The 19,415-nt window shown below is 50.2% G+C and overlaps 2 protein-coding genes across 3 annotated transcripts in view; both read left to right on the top strand.

Moving 5' to 3' along the window:
• Positions 1–19,415, top strand: part of LOC124045442 (plasma membrane calcium-transporting ATPase 3-like) — a 461,204-nt gene that overhangs the window by 100,560 nt on the left and 341,229 nt on the right. The gene's annotated exons all lie outside the window — the stretch shown is intronic.
• Positions 1–19,415, top strand: part of LOC124045444 (nerve growth factor-like) — a 113,996-nt gene that overhangs the window by 72,752 nt on the left and 21,829 nt on the right. Inside the window, exon 2 of one of the 2 annotated variants that reach the window (XM_046364735.1) lies at positions 14,249–14,324. The exons of the other annotated variant lie outside the window; for it this stretch is intronic. The gene's annotated coding sequence lies outside the window, so the exon portion shown is untranslated. The remainder of the gene's footprint in view (positions 1–14,248; positions 14,325–19,415) is intronic. 2 annotated transcript variants of the gene reach the window in all.

Here is a 19,415-nt window from a genome sequence, read left to right as displayed (position 1 = left end):
CCCTGTTCACCCACGACTGCGTGGCCACGCACGCCTCCAACTCAATCATCAAGTTTGCGGACGACACAACAGTGGTAGGCTTGATTACCAACAACGACGAGACGGCCTACAGGGAGGAGGTGAGGGCCCTTGGAGTGGGGGGTGTCAGGAAAATAACCTCACACTCAACGTCAACAAAACTAAGGAGATGATTGTGGACTTCAGGAAACAGCAGAGGGAACACCCCCTATCCACATCGATGGAACAGTAGTGGAGAGGGTAGCTAGTTTTAAGTTCCTCGGCATACACATCACAGACAAACTGAATTGGTCCACTCACACTGACAGCGTCGTGAAGAAGGCGCAGCAGCGCCTATTCAACCTCAGGAGGCTGAAGAAATTCGGCTTGTCACCAAAAGCACTCACAAACTTCTACAGATGCACAATCGAGAGCATCCTGGCGGGCTGTATCACCGCCTGGTACGGCAACTGCTCCGCCCTCAACCGTAAGGCTCTCCAGAGGGTAGTGAGGACTGCACAACGCATCACCGGGGCAAACTACCTGCCCTCCAGGACACCTACACCACCCGTTGTTACAGGAAGGCCATAAAGATCATCAAGGACATCAACCACCCGAACCACTGCAAGGTTCACCCCGCTCAGGGTTACCAGTAACCACAGGCTACAGAAGGCGAGGTCAGTACAGGTGCATCAAAGCTGGGACCGAGAGACTGAAAAACAGCTTCTATCTCAAGGCCATCAGACTGTTAAATAGCCACCACTAACATTGAGTGGCTGCTGCCAACACACTGTCATTGACACTGACCCAACTCCAGCCATTTTAATAATGGGAATTGATGGGAAATGTAAATATATCACTAGCCACTTTAAACAATGCTACCTTATATAATGTTACTTACCCTACATTATTCATCTCATATACATATGTATATACTGTACTCTACAACATCGACTGCATCCTTATGTAACACATGTATCACTAGCCACTTTAACTATGCCACTTTGTTTACTTTGTCTACATACTCATCTCATATGTATATACTGTGCTGATACCATCTACTGTATGCTGCTCTGTACCATCACTCATTCATATATCCTTATGTACATGTTCCTTATCCCCTTACACTGTGTATAAGACAGTAGTTTTGGAATTGTGGTAGTTAGATTACTTGTTGGTTATCACTGCATTGTCGGAACTAGGGGGTCAAGCATTTAGCTACCTCGCATTAACATCTGTAACCAGGTGTATGTGACAAATAAAATTTGATTTGATTTGATTTGATTTTGGGGTCTGGGAGGTCTGGGGGTCTGGTGTGTAGTCCCAGGGGGTCTGGTGTGTAGTCCCAGGGGTCTGGTGTGTAGTCCCAGGGGGTCTGGTGTGTAGTCCCAGGGGGTCTGGTGTGTAGTCCCAGGGGGTCTGGTGTGTAGTCCCAGGGGGTCTGGTGTGTAGTCCCAGGGGTTCAGGGGGGGGTATGGTGTGTAGTCCCAGGGTTCTGGGGGTCAGGGGTGTGTAGTCCCAGGGGGTCTGGGGGGTTTGGTGTGTAGTCCCAGGGGGTCTGGGGGGTTTGGTGTGTTGTCCCAGGGGGTCTGGGGGTTTGGTATGTTGTCCCAGGGGTCTGGGGGGTCTGGTATGTTGTCCCAGTGGTCTGGGGGATCTGGTATATAGTCCAGGGGGTCTGGGAGGTCTGGTGTGTAGTCCCAAGGGGTCTGGGGGTCTGGTGTGTAGTCCCAGGAGGTCTGGTGGGGTCTGGTAGGTAGTCCCAGGGGGTCTGGTATGTAGTCCCAGGGGTCTGGTATGTAGTCCCAGGGGTCTGGGGGGGTCTGGTATGTAGTCCCAGGGGTCTGGGGGGCGTCTGGTATGTAGTCCCAGGGAGTCTGGGGGGATCTGGTGTGTAGTCCCAGGGGGCCTGGGGCTTCTGGGGAGTCTAGTGTTTAGTCCCAGGGGGCCTGGGGGGTCTGGGGTTCTGGTGTGTAGTCCCAGGTGGTCTGGGGGTCTGGGGGTCTGGTGTGTAGTCCCAGGGGGCCTGGGAGGTATGGTGTGTAGTCCCTGGTGGTCTGGGGGTGCCTGGGGGTCTGGGGTGTGTGGTCCCAGGGGTCTGGGAGGGTCTGGTATGTAGTTCCAGGGGCCTGGGGGATCTGGTGTATAGTCCCTGGGGGTCTGGTGTGTAGTTCCAGGGGGCCTGGGAGGTCTGGTGTGTAGTCCCAGGGTGCCTGGGGGTCTGGTGTGTAGTCCCAGGGTGCCTGGTGAGGTCTGGTGTGTAGTCCCAGGGGTCTGGGGGTCTGGTGTAGTCCCAGGAGGTCTGGTGGGGTCTGGGGGTCTGGTGTGTAGTCCCAGGGGGCCTGGGGGTCTGGGGGATCTGGTGTGTAGTCCCTGGTGGTCTGGGGGGTCTGGGGGTCTGGTGTGTAGTCCCAGGGGGCCTGGGGGGTCTGGCGTGTAGTCCCAGGGGCCTGGTCTGTAGTCCCTGGTGGTCTGGGGGTCCTAGGGGGTCTGGTGTGTAGTCCCAGGGGGCCTGGGGGTCTGGGGGTCTGGTGTGTAGTCCCAGGGGGCCTGGGGGTCTGGGGGATCTGGTGTGTAGTCCCAGGGGTCTGGGGGGGTCTGGTGTATAGTCCCAGGGGGTCTGGTGTGTAGTCCCAGGGGGTCTGGTGTGTAGTCCCAGGGGTCTGGTGTGTAGTCCCAGGGGGTCTGGTGTGTAGTCCCAGGGGGTCTGGTGTGTAGTCCCAGGGGGTCTGGTGTGTAGTCCCAGGGGGTCTGGGTGTAGTCCCAGGGGGTCTGGTGTGTAGTCCCAGGGGGTCTGGTGTGTAGTCCCAGGGGGTCTGGTGTGTAGTCCCAGGGGTCTGGTGTGTAGTCCCAGGGGGTCTGGTGTGTAGTCCCAGGGGGTCTGGTGTGTAGTCCCAGGGGGTCTGGTGTGTAGTCCCAGGGGGTCTGGTGTGTAGTCCCAGGGGGTCTGGTGTGTAGTCCCAGGGATCTGGGGGGTCTGGGTGTGTAGTCCCAGGGGGTCTGGTGTGTAGTCCCAGGGGGTCTGGTGTGTAGTCCCAGGGGGTCTGGTGTGTAGTCCCAGGGGGTCTGGTGTGTAGTCCCAGGGGTCTGGTGTGTAGTCCCAGGGGGTCTGGTGTGTAGTCCCAGGGGGTCTGGTGTGTAGTCCCAGGGGGTCTGGTGTGTAGTCCCAGGGGTCTGGTGTGTAGTCCCAGGGGGTCTGGTGTGTAGTCCCAGGGGGTCTGGTGTGTAGTCCCAGGGGGTCTGGTGTGTAGTCCCAGGGGGTCTGGTGTGTAGTCCCAGGGGGTCTGGTGTGTAGTCCCAGGGGGTCTGGTGTGTAGTCCCAGGGGGTCTGGTGTGTAGTCCCAGGGATCTGGGGGGTCTGGTGTGTAGTCCCAGGGGGTCTGGTGTGTAGTCCCAGGGGTTCTGGGGGTCTGGTGTGTAGTCCCAGGGTTCTGGGGGTCTGGTGTGTAGTCCCAGGGGTCTGGGGGTTTGGTGTGTAGTCCCAGGAGGTCTGGTGGGGTCTGGGGGTCTGGTGTGTAGTCCCAGGGGGCCTGGGGGTCTGGGGGATCTGGTGTGTAGTCCCTTGGGGGATCTGGTGTTAGTTAGATTACTTGTTGGTTATCACTGCATTGTCGGAACTAGAAGTCCCAGCATTTCGCTACACTCGCATTAACATCTGCTAACCATGTGTATGTGACAAATAAAATTTGATTTGATTTGATTTGATTTTGGGGGGTCTGGGGGTCTGGTGTGTAGTCCCAGGGGGTCTGGTGTGTAGTCCCAGGGGGTCTGGTGTGTAGTCCCAGGGGGTCTGGTGTGTAGTCCCAGGGGGTCTGGTGTGTAGTCCCAGGGGGTCTGGTGTGTAGTCCCAGGGGGTCTGGTGTGTAGTCCCAGGGGGTCTGGTGTGTAGTCCCAGGGGGTCTGGTGTGTAGTCCCAGGGGGTCTGGTGTGTAGTCCCAGGGGGTCTGGTGTGTAGTCCCAGGGGTTCTGGGGGGTATGGTGTGTAGTCCCAGGGTTCTGGGGGTCTGGTGTGTAGTCCCAGGGGGTCTGGGGGTTTGGTGTGTAGTCCCAGGGGGTCTGGGGGTTTGGTGTGTAGTCCCAGGGGGTCTGGGGGGTTTGGTATGTTGTCCCAGGGGTCTGGGGGTCTGGTATGTTGTCCCAGTGGTCTGGGGGATCTGGTATATAGTCCCAGGGGGTCTGGTGAGGTCTGGTGTGTAGTCCCAAGGGGTCTGGGGGTCTGGTGTGTAGTCCCAGGAGGTCTGGTGGGGTCTGGTAGGTAGTCCCAGGGGGTCTGGTATGTAGTCCCAGGGGTCTGGGGGTCTGGTATGTAGTCCCAGGGGTCTGGGGGCGTCTGGTATGTAGTCCCAGGGAGTCTAGGGGGATCTGGTGTGTAGTCCCAGGGGCCTGGGGCTTCTGGGGGTCTAGTGTTTAGTCCCAGGGGGCCTGGGGGTCTGGGGTTCTGGTGTGTAGTCCCAGGTGGTCTGGGGTAGTCCCAGGGGTCTGGTGTGTAGTCCCAGGGGGCCTGGGAGGTATGGTGTGTAGTCCCTGGTGGTCTGGGGGTGCCTGGGGGTCTGGTGTGTGGTCCCAGGGGTCTGGGAGGGTCTGGTATGTAGTTCCAGGGGGCCTGGGGGATCTGGTGTATAGTCCCTGGGGTCTGGTGTGTAGTTCCAGGGGGCCTGGGAGGTCTGGTGTGTAGTCCCAGGGTGCCTGGGGGTCTGGTGTGTAGTCCCAGGGTGCCTGGTGAGGTCTGGTGTGTAGTCCCAAGGGGTCTGGGGGTCTGGTGTAGTCCCAGGAGGTCTGGTGGGGTCTGGGGGTCTGGTGTGTAGTCCCAGGGGGCCTGGGGGTCTGGGGGATCTGGTGTGTAGTCCCAGGTGGTCTGGGGGTCTGGGGGTCTGGTGTGTAGTCCCTGGGGTCTGGGGGTCTGGGGGTCTGGTGTGTAGTCCCAGGGGGCCTGGGGGTCTGGCGTGTAGTCCCAGGGGGCCTGGTCTGTAGTCCCTGGTGGTCTGGGGGTCTAGGGGGTCTGGTGTGTAGTCCCAGGGGGCCTGGGGGTCTGGGGGATCTGGTGTATAGTCCCAGGGGTCTGGGGGGTCTGGTGTATAGTCCCAGGGGGTCTGGTGTGTAGTCCCATGGGGTCTGGTGTGTAGTCCCAGGGGGTCTGGTGTGTAGTCCCAGGGGGTCTGGTGTGTAGTCCAGGGGGTCCAGTCCCAGGGGTCTGGTGTGTAGTCCCAGGGGGTCTGGTGTGTAGTCCCAGGGGGTCTGGTGTGTAGTCCCAGGGGGTCTGGTGTGTAGTCCCAGGGGGTCTGGTGTGTAGTCCCAGGGGGTCTGGTGTGTAGTCCCAGGGGGTCTGGTGTGTAGTCCCAGGGGGTCTGGTGTGTAGTCCCAGGGGGTCTGGTGTGTAGTCCCAGGGGGTCTGGTGTGTCCCAGGGGTCTGGGGGGGTCTGGTGTGTAGTCCCAGGGGTTCTGGGGGTCTGGTGTGTAGTCCCAGGGGGTCTGGGGGGTCTGGTGTGTAGTCCCAGGGGGTCTGGGGGTTGGTATGTAGTCCCAGGGGTCTGGGGGGTCTGGTATGTAGTCCCAGGGGTCTGGGGGATCTGGGTGTAGTCCCAGTGGGTCTGGGGTGGTCCTGGGGGTTTGGTGTGTAGTCCCAGGGGGTCTGGTGAGGGGGTCTGGTGTGTAGTCCCAAGGGGTCTGGGGGTCTGGTGTGTAGTCCCAGGAGGTCTGGTGGGGTCTGGTAGGTAGTCCCAGGGGGTCTGGGGGGTATGTAGTCCCAGGGGTCTGGGGGTCTGGTATGTAGTCCCAGGGGTCTAGTCCCAGGGGGTCTGGGGAGTATGTAGTCCCAGGGAGTCTGGGGGATCTGGTGTGTAGTCCCTGGTGGTCTGGGGGTCTGGGGGTCTGGTGTGTAGTCCCAGGGGGCCTGGGGGTCTGTGGGGGTCCAGGGTTTGGGGGTCCCTGGGGGCCTGGGGGTTCTGGGGAGTCTAGTGTTTAGTCCCTGGGGGCCTGGGGGTCTGGGGTTCTGGTGTGTAGTCCCAGGTGGTCTGGGGGTCTGGGGGTCTGGGCCTGGGGGTCTGGGGGTATGTAGTTCCAGGGGGCCTGGGGGATCTGGTGTGTAGTCCCTGGGGGTCTGGGGGTCTGGGGTGTAGTTCCAGGGGCCTGGGAGGGTCTGGTGTGTAGTCCCAGGGTGCCTGGGGGTCTGGTGTGTAGTTCCAGGGGCATGGGGGTCTGGTGTGTAGTCCCAGGGTGCCTGGGGGTCTGGTGTGTAGTCCCAGGGATCTCCCAAGGGGTGAGGTCTGGTGTGTAGTCCCAGGGGTCTGGGGGTCTGGTGTGTAGTCCCAGGAGGTCTGGTGGGGTCTGGTAGGTAGTCCCAGGGGGTCTGGTGGGGTCTGGTGTGTAGTCCCAGGGGGCCTGGGAGGTCTGGTATGTAGTCCCAGGGGTCTGGGGGTCTGGCGTGTAGTCCCTGGTGGTCTGGGGGTCTGGTGTGTAGTCCCAGGGGGCCTGGGGGCCTGGGGGTCTGGTGTGTAGTCCCTGGGGGCCTGGGGGTCTGGTGTGTAGTCCCAGGGGCCTGGGGGCCTGGGGGTCTGGGGGATCTGGTGTGTAGTCCCTGGGGGTCTGGTCTGGGGGTCTGGGGGATCTGGTGTGTAATCCCAGGGGGCCTGGGGGTCTGGGGGTCTGGTGTGTAGTCCCAGGGGGCCTGGGGGTCTGGGGGATCTGGTGTGTAGTCCCAGGTGGTCTGGGGGGTCTGTAGGGGGTCTGGTCTGGTGTAGTCCCAGGGATTCTATGGGGATCTGGTGTGTAGTCCCTGGGGGTCTGTGGGGTCTGGTGTGTAGTCCCAGGGGGCCTGGGGGGTCTGGGGGTCTGGTGTGTAGTCCCAGGGGGCCTGGGGGTCTGGGGGATCTGGTGTGTAGTCCCAGGGGGTCTGGGGGGTCTGGTGTGTAGTCCCAGGGGTCTGGGGGGTCTGGTGTCTAGTCCCAGGGGTCTAGGGGGGTCTGGTGTGTAGTCCCAGGGGTCGGGTGGGGTCTGGTGTGTAGTCCCATGGGGTCTGGGGGGGTCTGATGAGTAGTCCCAGGAGGTCTGGGGTGTCTGGGGATCTGGTGTGTAGTCCCAGGGGGTCTGGGGGGGTCTGGTTTATAAAGAAGCATTTGTGTTTAGTGAGTCTGCCAAATCAGATACAGTAGGATGACCAGGGAATTGGACCATTTTCCTGACCTGCTTATCATTCAACATTTTCCACTTTTGGGTGTCAGGGAGTAAAAAGTACATTATTTTCTTCAGGAATGTAATGAAGTAAAAGTTGACAAAAATATAAATAGTAAAGTAAAATACAGATTAAAAAACAAGTAGTACTTTAAAGTATTTTTACTTAAGTACTTTATTTATACCACATGTTAGCACACAACTCTCACACTCAATGTGCTAAACACACACACACACAGCACACACACACACACACACTCAATGTGCTAAACACACACACACAGCACACACGCACACACTCAATGTGCTAAACACACATACACACAGCACACACACACACTCAATGTGCTAAACACATCACACACACTCAATGTGCTAAACACACATCACACACACTCAATGTGCTAAACACACATCACACACACTCAATAGGTAAACCAGCACACTCACTCTTGATTGGCCAAGATTACACACACAAGGAAGCTGTCTTTACGTCTCAGGAAGAAAAGGGAACATTATGTCAAACTCCTGCAACAGCCTGAGAATTAGACTGATGGAGGTGCTTCAGTAGAGAATATGACCGCAACAATGCCTGTAAACATCAAATCAAATCAAATTTTATTTGTCACATACACATGGTTAGCAGATGTTAATGCGAGTGTAGCGAAATGCTTGTGCTTCTAGTTCCGACAATGCAGTGATAACCAACAAGTAATCTAACTAACAATTCCAAAACTACTGTCTTATACACAGTGTAAGGGGATAAAGAATATGTACAAGATCGAGTACAGTATATACATATGAGATGAGTATGTAGACAAAGTAAACAAAGTGGCATAGTTAAAGTGGCTAGTGATACATGTATTACATAAGGATGCAGTCGATGATGTAGAGTACAGTATATACATATGTGTTACGAATCCCTTTTGGCCCGACAGTCTAGGGGGGATGGTAATGAGACCCGTAACATAACTCATGCAAATTATTATTGTGACAAAGTAAAAGTGAGAAAGAAATAACCACGACAACAGAAATCTACCGTCAAACTCTAGGTTTATTTATAAACACACGGTAATGGGGGGAGCAGGAAAAGGGGCTGAGCTGGACCCAAGGAAAGAAACAATAAATATACAAAAACACACCCCTAAGCTAGACTAGCCTACTTTAACAACAGCTAACTAACTAACCAAAAATACAGTGGGTGGTCCACCCAGTTCTAACTAGTGTATTTAACAAAGTTCACCTACGGGTAGTGTATGCCCATGGGCGACTTGTCTTGGTTTCCCCTTTTTCCCACCAGCAATCAAACACAAACACAATAAACAAAAACAATACTCACAGGTGAAGACAAAGTGCTTTGAGGTGCTTAAACAAAAGAGAGGTTAAGACATAAAGCGAGAGTGAAACACAGAGACCTACAGATATGGCATTTACAGAGAGATTGAGCTGAGCTGAGCTAGAGATTGAGCTGAGCTGAGCTCTAGAACAAACAAATGGGGTTTTTAAACCATGGGGAAGGAACTGTGATAGGTCAGGAAATAGGAGGAGGTGTGTCTTCTGATTGATGATTGATTGTTGACTGATTGGGGAGTGATGGTTTTCACCTGTGAGGGGAGAAGGAGAGAAAATAAACACACACAGGATACACACACACACAGGATAACTGTATCCGTAACACTCCCACCCTTAAAAGAGCAACCCTAGGGGTTGCGACTACAGTATTCAATGAATACTTACAACAAAGCAACAACCTTGCAAAACATACAGAAATCATTTTCACACACGAGACAAAGCATCTGCCAACACATTATCTTAACAAAAACTGGTTACCCGATTTTGTCTTCGGTAACGGTCCGACACAATCAACCACCACATGCTCGAATGGTTCACCTATGACAGGTATGAGACAAAGAGGAGCGGGAGAAATAACCTGATTTGGTTTTCCTGTTATCTGACGTGTGGCATGTCCGACAGAACTGAGCCACATCTTGTTTTAAACCCGGCCAAAAGAAATGTCGAAGGATCCGATCATAAGTTTTTGTGATTCCTAAATGACCAGACCACTGGTGATCATGAGCAAGGGATAACACATTTTGCCGAAAGGCTGTAGGAATCACTATTTGGTAAACAGCATTCCAATCTCCATCTGCGTCAACATGGGATTTCCATTTACGCATGAGGAGATTACCATCAATGAAGTAAGCCACGTTCTTCTTCTTCACATCTTCCAATGAGAGAACACTAGAAAAACATTTAGCAAGCTTGTTGTCAACCTTTTGGTTAGCAATCAGCTGCTCACGAGTGACTGGTAACTGTATTGCATCAGCAATAAGTTCAACGTTCTTTGATTCTTTCCTGGGCTGTTTGTCAGAGGTGATCAGCTTCTCAGAGGTATCACACAATCCATCTTCTTGATCAACCTCTTTGAACAGAACAGTGTTCGACAAATCTATCACGTCACCCTCTTGTAGTGCCTGGGCACGAGTGACAGCACAAGCGGGGAACACATGTGGATAACTCTGTGCCAGCTCATTCGAGAGAGAGTGGTCACTTTTATCCAATACTTCCAATACGGGTACTACCTTTCCTCCGGCAATATCATTACCCATTATAAAGGTCACACCTTTCACTGGCAACATAGGACGTACCCCCACTCTGAATATTCCACTGATTAACTCAGAGTGTACTTTCACAAAGTGCAATGGCACTGGGACAAAACCCATTTCAATACCCTGCACTAACACACTGGAACCACAGTATGTATCGTCAGATAAGGGCAACACATCGGACAATATAAACGACTGCGCCGCACCAGTATCTCTAAGGATTTTAACCGGTCGTTGAGACGCTTCGTCATTCGTTAGGGACACAAACCCCTCGAAAATGAATGGTTCATAACGGCGGTCGGGGACTGAGACTTTCAAACTACAGTTACCCTGAGGCACCTGTTTTGTTGCCGACCTCTTAACCGTACGAATTAGAGCAACACCTGTTGGTGGCTTGGCACGAAGAGGCATCCCTTGTTTACGTTTAAGCAGGAAGCAATCATTAATCATATGTCCTACTTTATGACAATAGAAACAGGGACGCTCATTCTTCTGGCATGCTTGATATACTACTGCTGGCCGACTAGGGCTAAAGGTAGGAAACTCAGTGGCTCTACTCTCAGTTTGAGCCGAAAACACACTCTTGTGCGTAAACACAAACTCGTCTGCCAACACAGACGCTTCTGCCAAACAGGATACTTTCTGTTCGTTTAGGTAAACTACAATGCGTTCGGGTAAGCAATTTTTAAACTCTTCCAACAAGATTAACTCCCGGAGAGAGTTGAAATCAGTTACCTTACTAGCAGCATGCCATTTATCAAACAGATTTCCCTTATCTCTAGCAAATTCCACATAAGTCTTACTAGAAGACTTTCTATGAGACCTAAATCTCTGTCGGTATGCCTCAGGCACAAGCTCATAGGCACGAAGAACAGTAGCTTTGACCACTTCGTAATTCAAACTGTCCTCCAGAGGTAACGCTGACAAAACCTCTTGGGCTTTACCAGTTAATTTACACTGAAGTAATAGGCACCATACCTCTTCAGGCCATTTCAATGCTACGGCTATACGCTCAAATACACAAAAATAGGAGTCAACCTCTGACTCTCTGAACAAAGGTACTAAGGCAATCTGCCTACTAATGTCAAACGTGTTTGAGGACACAGTAGGTGAGGACGGCTCACAAACAGGCACAGTAGGACCGGAGGCTAGCCTCGCTGTCTCTGCCTCCAGTTCCATCTGGCGCATTTTGAACTCCAACTGCCTTTGTTCTCTGTCTGCCTCAATTTTACACATCTCCAAATGCCGTTGTTCTCGTTCTTTTACTGCCTCTATTTTACATATCTCCAACTGGAGAGTCTCTTGCCTAATTTGGGCTCTCTTCCACCTCCAGTTGGAACTGTGCTAAACGGACATCCCTCCTGGCATCACCATTTGACAGTGGGGAGAGTGGATCAAAACGGGACAATGTGGCTGGTGTTTTAGCCTCTCCCTCATTATCAGACACCAATGGGCTTACAGGAGCAGCAACATCCCCTACAGGGGTAGTAGACTCAGGCAGCGGTAACACAAGCACCTGCTCTTCCAACAATACATTTAATACTAGTCGTTTAACCTCCGCCTTAACTAAACTCTGCGGAATCGATACTGAATAATGGTCAGCCAAGGTCATTAAATCAACTCTACGACATTTGTCAAAAACCTCCCACGAAGGGTTATCCAAAAAGGATCTCAAATCAAAAGTATTCATTTTACACTACTTCACAAGTGCCAAAGAAAATAGCAAACACTTATGCTACTTCAGCTATGACGCTCAACACTGAACTATACCACTACAACAATCTACATGAGCGGCATGGGTGTCAGTTATGACAGATCCCGGACGAGCCCCCACTTATGTTACGAATCCCTTTTGGCCCGACAGTCTAGGGGGGATGGTATAATGAGACCCGTAACATAACTCATGCAAATTATTATTGTGACAAAGTAAAAGTGTGCACGAAATAACGACGACAACAGAAATCTACCGTCAAACTCTAGGTTTATTTATAAACACACGGTAATGGGGGGAGCAGGAAAAGGGGCTGAGCTGGACCCAAGGAAAGAAACAATAAATATACAAAAACACCCCCCTAAGCTAGACTAGCCTACTTTAACAACAACTAACTAACTAACCAAAAATACAGTGGGTGGTCCGCCCAGTTCTAACTAGTGTATTTAACAAAGTTCACCTACGGGTAGTGTATGCCCATGGGCGACTTGTCTTGGTTTCCCCTTTTTCCCACCAGCAATCAAACACAAACACCATAAACAAAAACAATACTCACAGGTGAAGACAAAGTGCTATGAGGTGCTTAAACAAAAGAGAGGTTAAGACATAAAGCGAGAGTGAAACACAGAGACCTACAGATATGGCATTTACAGAGAGATTGAGCTGAGCTGAGCTAGAGATTGAGCTGAGCTGAGCTCTAGAACAAACAAATGGGGTTTTTAAACCATGGGGAAGGAACTGTGATAGGTCAGGAAATAGGAGGAGGTGTGTCTTCTGATTGATGATTGATTGTTGACTGATTGGGGAGTGATGGTTTTCACCTGTGAGGGGAGAAGGAGAGAAAAGAAACACACACAGGATACACACACAGGATAACTGTATCCGTAACAGTATGCATATGAGATGAATAATGTAGGGTAAGTACATTATATAAGGTAGCATTGTTTAAAGTGGCTAGTGATATATTTACATCATTTCCCATCAATTCCCATTATTAAAGTGGCTGGAGTTGGGTCAGTGTCAATGACAGTGTGTTGGCAGCAGCCACTCAATGTTAGTGGTGGCTGTTTAACAGTCTGATGGCCTTGAGATAGAAGCTGTTTTTCAGTCTCTCGGTCCCAGCTTTGATGCACCTGTACTGACCTCGCCTTCTGGATGATAGCGGGGTGAACAGGCAGTGGTTCGGGTGGTTGATGTCCTTGATGATCTTTATGGCCTTCCTGTAACATCGGGTGGTGTAGGTGTCCTGGAGGGCAGGTAGTTTGCCCCCGGTGATGCGTTGTGCAGACCTCACTAACCTCTGGAGAGCCTTACGGTTGAGGGCGGAGCAGTTGCCGTACCAGGCGGTGATACAGCCCGCCAGGATGCTCTCGATTGTGCATCTGTAGAAGTTTGTGAGTGCTTTTGGTGACAAGCCAAATTTCTTCAGCCTCCTGAGGTTGAAGAGGCGCTGCTGCGCCTTCTTCACGACGCTGTCAGTGTGAGTGGACCAATTCAGTTTGTCTGTGATTTGTATGCCGAGGAACTTAAAACTTGCTACCCTCTCCACTACTGTTCCATCGATGTGGATAGGGGGGTGTTCCCTCTGCTGTTTCCTGAAGTGCACAATCATCTCCTTAGTTTTGTTGACGTTGAGTGTGAGGTTATTTTCCTGACACCACACTCTGAGGGCCCTCACCTCCTCCCTGTAGGCCGTCTCGTCGTTGTTGGTAATCAAGCCTACCACTGTTTGTCGTCCGCAAACTTGATGATTGAGTTGGAGGTGTGCATGGCCACGCAGTCGTGGGTGAACAGGGAGTACAGGAGAGGGCTCAGAACGCACCCTTGTGGGGCCCCCGTGTTGAGGATCAACGGGGAGGAGATGTTGTTGCCTACCCTCACCACCTGGGGTGGCCCGTCAGGAAGTCCAGTACCCAGTTGCACAGGGCAGGGTCGAAACCCAGGGTCTCGAGCTTGATGACGAGCTTGGAGGGTACTATGGTGTTGAATGCCGAGCTGTAGTCGATGAACAGCATTCTCACATAGGTATTCCTCTTGTCCAGGTGGGTTAGGGCAGTGTGCAGTGTGGTTGAGATTGCATCGTCTGTGGACCTATTTGGGCGGTAAGCAAATTGGAGTGGGTCTAGGGTGTCAGGTAGGGTGGAGGTGATATGGTCCTTGACTAGTCTCTCAAAGCACTTCATGATGACGGAAGTGAGTGCTATGGGGCGGTAGTCGTTTAGCTCAGTTACCTTAGCTTTCTTGGGAACAGGAACAATGGTGGCCCTCTTGAAGCATGTGGGAACAGCAGACTGGTATAGGGATTGATTGAATATGTCCGTAAACACACCGGCCAGCTGGTCTGCGCATGCTCTGAGGGCGCGGCTGGGGATGCCGTCTGGGCCTGCAGCCTTGCGAGGGTTAACACGTTTAAATGTCTTACTCACCTCGGCTGCAGTGAAGGAGAGACCGCATGTTTTCGTTGCAGGCCGTGTCAGTGGCACTGTATTGGTGAGCAAAACCAGAGAGAAAGGGAGAGATGGTAACACATGTTTTCCATGCCAATAAAGCCCCTTGAATTGAATTGAGAGAGAGAGAGAGAGAGAGAGAGAGAGAGAGAGAGAGAGAGAGAGAGAGAGAGAGAGAGAGAGAGAGAGAGAGAAATATATGTGCTCATCTGTGGGGACACAAATGCATGCACAGGAATACTACCTGATCTAACGAGCACACGAGGGGACAGATTTATTACAGGCCATAGTGTCTCTAACTGTCTTAATCTCCCCCATAGAAACAACAGCACCGTCAACAAAAACGGAAGGGATCTTTTGCAGCTCTGTGAAAGCCTGGGTCTGTACTTTGTCATGGTAGGTTACGGGGGGAGTCTTTGGGGAGATTCACCTACTGCTCACCTCTTGGCCACAATACAGTAGACTATATGATTACAGACATTGAATCTTTCTCTCTCAGCTCATTCACTGTCAAGCCACTAACACCTCTGTCTGATCACAGCCCAGTAAGCTGTACAACATCAGACATTCACAGCCCAGTCAGCTGTACAACATCAGACATTCACAGTAAGCTGTACAACATCAGACATTCACAGTAAGCTGTACAACATCAGACATTCACAGCCCAGTAAGCTGTACAACATCAGACATTCACAGTAAGCTGTACAACATCAGACATTCACAGCCCAGTCAGCTGTACATCAGACATTCACAGTAAGCTGTACAACATCAGACATTCACAGTAAGCTGTACAACATCAGACATTCACAGCCCAGTCAGCTGTACAACATCAGACATTCACAGCCCAGTCAGCTGTACAACATCACAGCCCAATCAGCTGTACAACAGACATTCACAGCCCAGTCAGCTGTACAACATCAGACATTCACAGCCCAGTCAGCTGTACAACATCACACATTCACAGCCCAGTCAGCTGTACAACATCAGACATTCACAGCCCAGTCAGCTGTACATCAGACATTCACAGCCCAGTAAGCTGTACAACATCACACATTCACAGCCCAGTCAGCTGTACAACATCACACATTCACAGCCCAGTCAGCTGTACAACATCACACATTCATACAGATGGGCCCCAAACAGCACAGAAGAAAACCAGAGAGCAACCTATAACCAAAATATCCAAACACTCTTAGATAACTTTCTGGACACCACATTCACTCACAGTAAAGAAGGCATCAATCTGGCAGTACAAAACATCAACTATATATTCAGGCCAACGGCAAAAAGAAGCACAATTGAAATTGTTTAAAAAACTAAACAAAAATGACCCCAGATGACAACTGGTTTGATGCCGATTGTAAAATTATAAGGAAAAAACTTAGAACACTATCCAACCAAAAGCACAGAGACCCAAATAATGGTGAATTACATCTTCATTACTGTGAGACTTTAAAACTCTATAAACGTAACACTCAGAAGCAAAACAGCACAGTACAACAGCAAGCAGCTGACACTAATTGAGGAGCCCATAAACACAAACAACTTCTGGCAAAATTGGAAAAAACTAAAGAAATCGAAACAAGAGTATTTAGCGATACAAAATGGTGACATATGGACCATTTTAAAACTCTATACAACACTGTTCAAATGGACTCAAACGCAGAACAACGACAAATTCTTGAGAAGTTGAATGGATTAGAAAAAGCTATAAAGGACAATCAAAATCCACTGGACTCCCCAATTACTGACCAGGAGCTCTATAAGAAACTAAACTATTACTGACCAGGAGCTCAATAAGAAACTTCAGGCTCCCAAATTTTAAAAGGCATGTGGACCTGATGGCATCCTAAATGAGATGCTCAAATTCACTAGTGAAACATTTCAATTGGCTTTATTAAAACAGTTTAATTTGATCCTGAGTGTAGGTTATTTCCCTGACATCTGGAATCAAGGACTCATAACCCCAACCTTTAAGAACGGAGACAAATTTGACCCTAACAATTACAGAGGCATTTGTGTGAGCAGTAACCTGGGGAAGGTTTTCTGTAGTATTATAAACGTGAGAGTTCTAAACTTCCTTAATAATCCCAATGTCTTGAGTAAAAGCCAAATTGGATTCATACCAAAACATCGCACAACTGATCGTATTTACACCCCACACACCCTGATAGATGACAGTGTCCACCAAAATAATACCAAAATATACGCTTGCTTTATCGACTTCCAAAAAGCATTTGATTATTTTTGGCATACAGGACTGTTCTACAAAGTTATTGAAAGTAGTGTAGGGGGTTAAACATATGACATAATGAAATCAATGTCTACTGGCAATACGTGCAGCATCAAAATTGGTGAGAAAATAACATAATTCTTTAACCAGGGGCGGGGCCTTCGCCAGGGTTGCAATCTGAGCCCTGCACTCTTCAATATTTACATTAACGAAATGGCCACAATTCTAGAAAAACCCTCAGCCCCTGGTATTAATCTCCGACAATTAAGAAATTAAATGCCTACTCTTCGCAGATGACCTATGCCTGCTGTCACCCACAGCACATGGCCTACAGCAGAGCCTGGACCTGCTAGAGCAGTACTGCCAGACCTGGGCCCTGGCAGTAAACACCCACAGCACCTGGCCTACAGCAGAGCCTGGACCTGCTAGAGCAGTACTGCCAGACCTGGGCCCTGGTAGTAAACCCCCACAGCACATGGCCTACAGCAGAGCCTGAAACTGCTAGAGCAGAGACATACAGACCTGGGCCTTGGCAGTAAACCCCAAAAATACTAAAATAATGATTTTCCAGAGAAGATCCAGATCTCAGGGAATTAGACCAAAGTTCTCAATTGGTACAAAATATATAGAGTACTGTACACACTACAATTACTTAGGTTTAAAAATAAGCTCAATTGGACACCTTAATGAGGCAGTGAATTAACTGAGAGAGAAAGCACGCAGGGCATTCTACGCCATTAAAAAGCAAAAATACCTATTAAAATTTGGCTAAAACGAATTGAATATGTCATTGAACCAATTGCACTTTATGGCAGCGAGGTGTGGGGTCCACTTGCAAAACAGGATTTCATCAAATGGGACAAAGACCCCATTGAAACCCTGCATGCAGAGTTCTGTAAGATTCTCCTACATGTCCAGAGGAAAACTACAAACAATGCATGCAGGCCAGAATTAGGCCCAATATACACTAATAATAACAACTAAAAATCAGCAATTAAGTGTTGGAAACATCTAAAATACAGTGACCCCCTCTCATGTCATTACCAAGCCCTGCAATGCCAAGAGCTGAGCAAAGAAAAGAGTCCCCTCATCCAGCTGGTCCTGGGGCTGAGTTCACTAACCTGTTCTACTAACACACTGAAGCCTCAGTCCCCTCATCCAGCTGGTCCTGGGGCTGAGTTCACTAACCTGTTCTACTAACACACTGAAACCTCAGTCCCCTCATCCAGCTGGTCCCAGGGCTGAGTTCACTAACCTGTTCTACTAACACACTGAAGCCTCAGGACCAGAACATCCAATCAATCAGGATAAACCAAATTACAACACAGTCAAAACAAAACTATAATGCTTATTGGGAAACACAACACCATGGCTAAATATTTGACCATGGTTACTGATCAAAACCTTAGAAAAACCATGACAAAGTACAGGCTTAGTGAGCACAGCCTTGCCATTGAGAAGGGTAGACACAGGAAAACCTGGTTTCCTGTAGAGGAAAGGCTGTTCAACCACTGTACCATAGCAGAACCTGGCTCCCTGTAGAGGAAAGGCTGTTCAACCACTGCACAACAACAGAACCTGAGACGGAGCTGCATTTCCTGACAAAATGTAAACAATATAAAACAATTAGAGGGTGTCATTTTCCCAAATTTGAAACCCTTATTCAAGGTTTCAAAGACCTCTCTGATGAGGACAGGCTACCAGTCCTGTTGGGGGAGGGTGCAGAGAGCTGTGGGTTGGCAGCGCACTACATTGCTGCCTGCCATAAGATGAGGGACAGTGTCTGACAGACCAATCAACCTGCACATGTCCTCTACTGTATACTTATTGTTATTGTTGAATGTATGGTTATTTTGACCCCTGGTTATTGTTGTTACTGTTGTCCCGTTGACCATTTTTGAAATTGTAAATATCCAAAATAAGCTTTGGCAATATGTACATTGTGACGTCATGCCAATAAAGCGAATTGAATTGAGAGAGAGAGAGAGAGAGAGAGAGAGAGAGAGAGAGAGAGAGAGAGAGAGAGAGAGAGAGAGAGAGAGAGAGAGAGAGAGAGAGAGAGACAGAGAGAGACAGAGACAGAGACAGAGACAGACAGAGACAGAGACAGAGAGAGAGAGACAGAGAGAGAGAGAGAGAGACAGAGAGAGAGAGAGACAGAATCAGGACCACAGCAGAGAGAGAGAGAGAGACAGAGAGAGAGAGAGAGAGAGAGAGAGAGAGAGAGAGAGAGTGAATCGGACCACAGCATTAGGCAGGTACACAGAGGACAAAGAGAGAGGGGGGAGGTTAAATGAGATGAGTTACTGAGACATGAGTTACTGAGCCCCTCCCTAACTCTGGTCTCCTCCAGATCCCTGTTCTGTTCCCATGGTTTTCCCTGAACACTCCTGTGGGATTATGGGATTCCCAGGACAAACCTGTCTGTTTCAGATGAAGCTGATATCCAGACTCTAGACCAGGGTTCCCCAACAGGAAGCCCCGTGGGACAAATGGGATTTTATTTAGCCCTCCAAGTTTTCTGAGCAAAAATATTAATAATTTAGAATTTTCATTGTAGTACATAAAAGACTGTAAAACACCAGGAAATCAGTAATGATTATGTTTTAGTCAAATATTCTATTTGTTTGGGTTTCTTGCGGTCAATTTGCAGTCTACAAATTATTTGTAATTTTGTTCCGGTCCCTAACCATCCATTCAAGCAAAAAATCAGAACTTGGTTGAATCAAGTTGATGATCCCTACTATATTCACTCCTCTACTCAGATTTGCATTAGTCAGTGAACACCAGGGCCTGTAATTCACAAAGCCTCTCAGGGTAGGAGTGCTGATCTAGGATCATCATTTTATTCATTATGATTTAGAAACCTGATCCTAGATCAGCACCACCACACTGAGACACCAAGCTCTCACTAGTCATCTACCTGATCCTAGATCAGCACCACCACACTGAGACAGCAAGCTCTCACTAGTCATCTACTGATGCCCTTAGCCAAGCCAGTCAGTCCTCCCCAGAGACAGTCTACTGATGCCCTTAGCCAAGCCTGTCAGTCCTCCCCAGAGACAGTCTACTGATGCCCCTAGCCAAGCCAGTCAGTCCTCCCCAGAGACAGTCTACTGATGCCCCTAGCCAAGCCGGGTCAGTCCTCCCCAGAGACAGTCTACTGATGCCCCTAGCCAAGCCAGTCAGTCCTCCCCAGAGACAGTCTACTGATGCCCCTAGCCAAGCCTGTCAGTCCTCCCCAGAGACAGTCT

The sequence above is a fragment of the Oncorhynchus gorbuscha genome, linkage group LG10, assembly GCF_021184085.1.
Source record: "Oncorhynchus gorbuscha isolate QuinsamMale2020 ecotype Even-year linkage group LG10, OgorEven_v1.0, whole genome shotgun sequence".
In the NCBI taxonomy this organism is placed as follows: domain Eukaryota; kingdom Metazoa; phylum Chordata; class Actinopteri; order Salmoniformes; family Salmonidae; genus Oncorhynchus; species Oncorhynchus gorbuscha.
The sequence above is the reverse complement of the archived record's forward strand: the minus strand, read 5'-3'. Positions and strand labels throughout refer to the sequence as shown.